Source organism: Oncorhynchus keta, chromosome 11 (genome assembly GCF_023373465.1).
Source record: "Oncorhynchus keta strain PuntledgeMale-10-30-2019 chromosome 11, Oket_V2, whole genome shotgun sequence".
Classification (NCBI taxonomy): Eukaryota; Metazoa; Chordata; class Actinopteri; order Salmoniformes; family Salmonidae; genus Oncorhynchus; species Oncorhynchus keta.
Window position 1 is genome coordinate 28,586,749 of NC_068431.1, and position 8,164 is coordinate 28,594,912.

Here is an 8,164-nt window from a genome sequence, read left to right on the forward strand (position 1 = left end):
TGATTTAAAAAAAGACATTTGTTAATAATTCAATGCGTTTTTGTGTGCGAAAATGGTCATATGGTTCGTTGTTGGGCTTCTTGGTCTCCAGTCTCCACAGTGGTCCTTGTGCCTTGTGATCCAAAGCCTGGTTCAACCACAGATTTCTTAGTTTAACCCAGAAGTTCAAACACTTTATGTGCGCCTCCAGATCTGTAGGTGGCGATACTGTGCGTACAACATTTTGTCGTACCAGTTGACAACCACCGACAGATTGTAATGGGCCTCAAAATAATCCAGAATAATGCTTTGAACTTCGGAGTTGGGCTGTGGCAGTCACAAAATTCCATCAGCCGGTGATTCTCAAGCAAATAACTGTCGGTCTCACGGTAATTGATGTTAATTAACATAAACACATTTAGCATCTCCTGGCATCTCCTACCCTTATCCTTGTTCTGGACACCTCCAAAACAAAGGTAATGTGGTTTGGTAAGAAGAATGCCCCTCTCCCCACAGATGTGATTACTACCTCTGAGGGTTTAGAGCTTGAGGTAGTCACCTCATACAAGTACTTGATAGTATGTCTAGGCGGTGCACTGTCCTTTTCTCAGCACACATCAAAGCTGCAGGCTAAAGTTAAATCTAGACTTGGGTTCCTGTATCATAATTGCTCCTCTTTCACCCCAGCTGCCAAACTAACCCTGATTCAGATGACCATCCTACCCATGCTAGATTACGGAGACATCATTTATAGATCGACAGGTAAGGGTGCTCTCGAGCGGCTAGATGTTTTTTCCATTCGGCCATCAGATTTGCCACCAATGCTCCTTATAGGACACATTACTGCACTCTATACTCCTCTGTAAACTGGTCATCTCTGTATACCCGTCGCAAGACCCACTGGTTGATGCTTATTTATAAAAGCCTCTTAGGCCTCACTCCCCCTATCTGAGATATCTACTGCAGCCCTCATCCTCCACATACAACACCCGTTCTGCCAGTCACATTCTGTTAAAGGTCCCAAAAGCACACACATCCCTGGGTTGCTCGTCTTTTCAGTTCGCTGCAGCCTTAGCTGGGACTTTGACTGCTTAGACTGGAACGAGCTGCAACAAACACTCAAACTGGACAGTTTTATCTCAATCTCTTCATTCAAAGACTCAGTCATGGACACTCATACTGACAGTTGTGGCTGCTGTGCGTGATGTATTGTTGTCTCTACCTTAATGCCCTTTGTGCTGTTGTCTGTACCCAATAATGTTTGTACCATGTTTTGTGCTTCTACCATGTTGTGTTGCTACCATGTTGTTGTCATGTTGTGATGCTACCATGCTGTGTTGTCATGTGTTGCAGCCTTGCTATGTTGTTGTCTTAGGTCACTTTTTATGTAGTGTTGTGTTGTCTCTCTTGTCGTAATGTTACCTATATATATATTATTTCTTTTTGCCTTTTGGTAGGTCATCATTGTAATAAGAATTTGTTCTTAACTGACTTGCCTAGTTAAATAAAGGTTAAATAGAAATGTTATAAATAAATAGCATCTCCTGGCTTCCACACATAGCCTACAAGCCACTGATGCAGACCTTTGGAACATTACATTTTAAAAAGTCAAATAAATCCATGTAATATAGCCTACACCGTCACAGTAAATCCATTATTTATTTTAGACAGGTCTAAAGAAACATGATATGAAGAAAATGTAGTCTATTTCAGAAGAACAGAATATCATACTCTGAGTTGTCCTTATGTTAGGTCCTGATCTGGCTATGCCAAGTGGCTGTGGGCTAACTAGTTCATTTAGCAGACAAGATTTGCTTAGAATTCCATTGCATTATTTTATATTATTTTATAGTATGAAGAATACAATTGAATAAAGCTGAATAAAACAGAAAGGATATTTTCTCCAAAGATTTGAGGGAGTGCGCACATGAGGCTATTCTGTGTTGAGCGCTTAACAAAGAAATACGTACTCCTAAGTACTCAATTTAGAGTTATCATCATGTGATCTGGTCTTTCTCACAGACTACAAGTGAAGACAGACACATTGGGGATGCAACTGCACTTCCGAGGTGCATATTGAAGATATTGGAAGCACTGTCCATATTTACTTTTCATCGGCAGACAAGATGAGTAGGACTAACGAACAGCAAAAACACAAACCTATGTCAATATACTATCCCAAATAGTACAAAAGTTGGCCTATTCTGTGTGAGAAATAAATATTCCAAACAGTCTGAGACAGTTGTGGGATGCGATAGATCTCAAATTAACTAAAACTTTGTTATTCAATGTGGCTGATGCAACAGATCAGAACTTTTAGCTTTGAATGTTGATAAACTATTAGGCTATTTCTTCACACTATAAGCACAGCAATGTGCACATGGCAGTAGGCTATAAGCACAAATGTTCAGTTTGCAGGAAAACACCATTATTAAAAGTGACCGCAAATGCAGTTATGCATGTAATGCTTTTATTATAAAAGTGCATTTTTATGATGAAATTATCTTCCCAAACTTGAAACTCACACGCTGCTTATGTATGCCAGTTACGCTCTACACCCCTTGTAAAGTGGATTAATGTGCTAAATTTTAAGAAGTTATTTGGCCACTTTAGTTCTGATACAAACCTTATCAAAACATATATGCCTATGGGCTAGGCTACATGAGGTGTGCCACTATTTGAAAAAGTCGCACAAAAAGGCATTGTTTCTTATGCTGGGCATCATTCACAAATGATAATATATAATTCACAAGTGATAGGCTAATATTGTCACCCATCAGACTATTTTGGATTTAATCTTGTCCTTACATATACTAAATAATATATGTGTCACATTTGTTTTGATTTAGAATGAACTGTTATCATGCACTCATCTCAAAACAAGGGCAGGGGGAAAAATACATGTCATCTATGCACTTAAATAGCAAATGGAGGATGCTTTTCCCGTGGTTCATTTTCATGCCAGCCAGGTAGGCTATACTCCTGTTGTAAAGATAAGCAATGTGCTTAATATTAAGAAAGTTGAGAGAGGGGAGGAACCGACTTCGATGGAAGTCGTGACAGTACCCCCCTTGACGCATGGCTCCAGCAGCGCGCCGCGGGGACGACCAGGAGGGCGAGCTGCAGGGCGATCCAGACAGAGATGGTGGAACTCCCTCAGCATTGAAGGGTCCAACACGTTCTCCACCGGAACCCAGCATCTCTCCATCAGACCGCTCCCCTCCCAGTCCACGAGGTACTGAAGGCCCCTCGCCCAACGCCTCGAATCGAGTACAGATCGAACGAAGTACGCCGGAGCCCCTTCAATGACCAGAGGGGCGGAGGAACCTCCCACACCTCAGACTCCTGGAGCGGCCAGCCACCACCGGCCTGAGGAGAAACACATGGAACGAGGGGTTAATACAGTAATCGGGGTTAAGCTGTAACCTGTAACTCACCTCGTTCAGTCTCCTCAGGACTTTAAATGGCCCCACAAACTGCGGACCCAGCTTCCGGCAGGACAGGCGGGCAGGTTTCGGGTGCAAACATCGGGGCATCACTGCTGTGACGGTCTGCATTGGCTATCTGTAGCCGCAGGAGTCTCGGTCTGACTCTGATGCCAAGGAGCCAGAATCAGCTGATACCCCAGTATGCACTGGAAGGGGGAAAGGTTAGTGGAGGAGTGGCGGAGCGAGTTCTGGGCTATCTCTGCCCAGGGCACGAACGCCGCCCACTCCCCCGGCCGGTCCTGGCAATAAGACCTCAGAAACCTACCCACATCCTGGTTAACTCTCTCCACCTGCCCGTTACTCTCGGGGTGAAAACCTGAGGGGACCACGATCAGACACTATGTCCTCAGGCACCCCGTAGTGCCGGAAGATGTGTGTAAACAAGGCCTCCAGAGTCTGTAGGGCCGTAGGGAGACCGGGCAGAGGGAGGAGACGGCAAGACTTAGAAAAACAGTCCACAATGACTAGGATCGTGGTGTTACCCTGTGAGGGAGGAAGATCAGTAAGGAAATCCACCGACAGGTGCGACCACGGCCGCTGTGGAACAGGTAAGGGGTGTAGGGGCAGGTGACTAGGAGGCTTACACGGGGTGCACACCGAGCAGGAGGAAACATAAACCCTCACGTCCTTAGCCAAAGTGGGCCACCAGTACTTCCCACTCAGACAGCGCACCGTCCGACCGATGCCTGGATGACCAGAGGAGGGTTACGTGTGGGCCCAAGAGATCAGCCGGTCACGGACAGCAGACGGAACGTACAGACACCCAACGGGACACTGCAGTGAAGCGGGCTCTGCATGTAGCGCCTGCTCAACGTCCGCATTCAGCTCCCACACTACCGGCGCCACCAGGCAGGATGCTGGGAGTATGGCAGTGGGATCCATGGGCCACTCCTCTGTGTCATACAGCCGGGAGAGTGCGTCTGCCTTAGCGTTCTGGGAACCTGGTCTGTAAGAAAGGGTGAAAACAAAACGGGTGAAAAACATGTCCCACCTTGCCTGGCGAGGGTTCAGTCTCCTCGCTGCCCGGATGTACTCCAGATTGCGGTGGTCAGTCCAGATGAGAAAAGGGTGTTTAGTCCCATCAAGCCAATGTCTCCTCGCCTTCAAAGCCTTGATGATAGCCAACAGCTCCCGGTACCCCACGTCATAGTTTTGCTCCACCGGGTTGAGCTTCCTCGAGAAGAAGGCACAGGGGAGGAGCTTTGGTGGCGTACCCGAGCGCTGAGAGAGCATGGTTCCTATCCCAGCCTCGGACTCGTCCACTTTCACTATGAACGCCAAAGAGGGAACCGGATGGGCCAGCACGGGAGCTGAGGTAAACAGTGCCCTCAGGTAACCAAAAGCCCTGTCCGCCTCAGCCGACCACTGCAAACGTACCGGTCCCCCCTTCAGCAGTGAGGTAATGGGAGCCGCTACCTGACCAAAACCCCAGATAAACCTCTGTTAGTAATTGGCAAGCCTTAGAAACAGCTGCACCTCCTTTACCGTGGTGGGAGTCGGCCAATTATTCACGGCTGAAATGCAGTCACTCTCCATCTCCACCCCTGAGGTGGAAATGCGGTACCCTAGGAAGGAGACGGACTGTTGGAAGAACCTTGACGTACAGGTCATGCTCCAACAGAGACCAAGCACCCTGCGCACCAGGGACACGTGCTCGGCGCGTGTAGCGGAGTATATCAGAATGTCATCAATATACACCACTACACCCTGCCCGTGCAGGTCACTGAAAATCTTGTCTACAAAGGCTTGGGTGGAGCATTCATCAACCCGTACGGCATGACAAGGTACTCATAATGCCCTGAGATAGTACTAAAAGCCGTCTTCCACTCGTCTCTCTCCTGGATACGCACCAGGTTGTAAGCGCTCCTGAGATCTAGTTTGGTGAAGAAGCGCATCCCGTGCATTGACTCAATCGCTGTGGCTATGAGTGATAGCTGGTAACTGTTCCTCACAGTGATCTGGTTTAGACCTCGATAGTCAATACACGGGCGCAGACCTCCCTCCTTCTTCTTCACAAAAAAATTTACTTGAGGAGGTGGGTGAAGTGGAGGACCGAATTCACCCCTGACGGCAGTGTGACCTCTGCGGCCACAGATGGTGCACGAGACGGAACCTCCTCCAGTCTCCCTGAGCGCAGCACCTCCCAACTCCATGGGCATCAGAGCGGTGGTGCTGGGGGATGGAACCGACAGACCCCAGTCTGGACGTCCGCGGGTATCCAGCAGGTTATACAACCGAATGAACAGGTCCACCAGCTGGTCGAAGGTGAGGGTGGTGTCCCTGCAGGCCAACTCCCAACGGACGTCCTCGCACAAACTGCAGCGATAGTGGTCGATCAGGGCCCTGTCGCTCCATCCCGCGCCGGCAGCCAGGGTTCGTAAGTCCATGGTGAACTCCTGGACGCTCCTCGTCCCCTGCCTCAGATGGTAGAGACGTTCACCCGCCGCTCTACCCTCGGGCGGGTGGTCGAAGACTGCCCGGAAACAGCGGGTGAAATCCTCAAAATGGTCCAACGCCACATCTCCTTCTCCACTCACGGTGTTGGCCCACTTCAGGGCTTTCCCTGAGAGGCACGAGACAAGGGCGGACACCCTCTCATGGCCCGAAGGAACCGGGTGGACGGTTGCCAGGTAGAGATCTAGCTGTAATAGGAAACCCTGGCAGCGTGCAGCCATCCCAATGTACTCCCGGGCGTAACAAATCCCACTGGGACCGGGTGAAGTGAAGGTGAGTAGTGGAGGCCCTGGTTGTGCTGGTGGAGGCGCTGGAGGAACTCCCTGCCTCTCCCAGAGGTCCATGGTTTGGACGACGTGGTACATGGCGGCGCCGAGATGGTGGATCATTGGATGCGCTCCTCGACCCTTATACCAGGGGCACCTGCTCCTGCTGACTCAATATAGAGGTGTGGAATTCTGTAAAGGGGTACGTAACTGGTGGCAGGGAAGTCAGACGTGAACTAGGTAATAGCCGGAGCAGTTTAATTGCAAAACCAACGACATAAATAAATAACCAGCATGGGTACAAAAACCTGACATGCACCATTAAACATGTGCACAAGCACTTACAACAAACAATTCCACACAAAGACATGGGGGGAACAGAAGATTAAATACACAACAATTAATGGGGAAAATGAAAACAAAGTGTGTAGGAAAACAAGACAAAACAAATGGAAAATGAAAAGTGGATCGACGATGGCTAGAAGACCGGTGACGCCGACCGCCGAACGCCGCCTGAACAAGGAGAGGAACCGACTTCGGTGGAAGTCGTGACACATGAAGTGTTTGATTAGATTTTCGTTTACATTTACATTGATGTCAGAGTGATTAGAGAAACTAGAGTGCTGATTATCAGGCAAGTTTGGTAGGCTACTAATGACAATCAGCAGCATCAGAGCTTGGAGAAGCCTAATTACGGTGACTAAATGGTCACATGGAATTTGACTGCCTTCATGACTCGTGACCGTCGGTGTGGTGGTAATACGGTCACAGCAACAGCCCTACTTCGGAACAGAACGCCCGTCAAAGGAGTCATCTCAGGGGTGGCGACGGATGTTCAGGTTGAATACCTGAAGATAATTCCTGGTGTGGTTGGTGCTCGGTGTCTGACACGCTGGGTGAATGGAGAAAAATAAGAAAGTCTGTCAGTCCTGTTATATTTTGGTAATGAACAGCTAGCTGTGCATGTGAAGCTTGGTTATGTAAAATACACTGTAAGAACCTTTTCCAAACTATGGCAGTGGAACAATTGTTATGGATTTGGACATGTTTCAAGTGTGTACAAATGGACAAAGAAACTGAAGAACGGTGTGTAGAATGACAATGGTGTTGCAATTGTGGTGGGGAACATGATCCCGAGTTCCTGGAGTGCCCTGTAAGGGTGAAGAAGATTAAGGTGGCAAAACTTAGAGAGGTCAATCGAATCTTCCATGCCGAGGCTATTAAAAGAGTTGAGAAAACAAGTGACCATTTTGAAGATATGGTAGTGGATGCACCACAGCCAGTAGTAAATGTTTGCTGCAAGTCAAAAGATTAGAGGTAGATTTTGTGGCATTCATTGCCACAGTTATAAACTGTACGGCTCAAGTGTCAAAGAACTAAAAGAAACTGGAAATTATTGTGGCTGAGGCAGAAACGTTTTTGGGACTTCAGTAGGTGGCAACATGCACACTAAATTGTGCGAAAGCCAATATACCATAGAAGAAGAAAACGACCACTGACAAAAAGAGCTTGTCTGTTCTTTTGAGTTTTGATGTTGAGTCTTTGCCTGACAAAGTTATGTTAGGATATATAAGTTATCAGGTACGAATACATTACGTTGTTACAGGTGTCAAGCTTATGGACATGTGGCAACAGTGTGTAGCAGGGTGGTTCCTATGTGTGAGAAGTGTGCAGAAGGGCATGAGACAAAGGAATGTGCAGCACTGGGGAAGGTAGTGGTATGTGTTAATTGTATGGGTGCCCATGGGGCTGGGGATCAGAAATGTCCCGTGCGAGAGAGGCAGGTTGAGGTTTTCAAGGGTTAGAGTAGTGCAGAAGTTGTCATATGCTGAGGCGGTGAAGAAAGTAGAGGAAGATGGGTCAAGGGGGAGGGATCCTGAGAGAAGTGGTGTGAGTAGTAGATCTGTACCAGTACAGAGGGATAAACCAACAAGTGATGTATGTTTCAGTAAGATTGTATTTTTGGCATTTATAGCA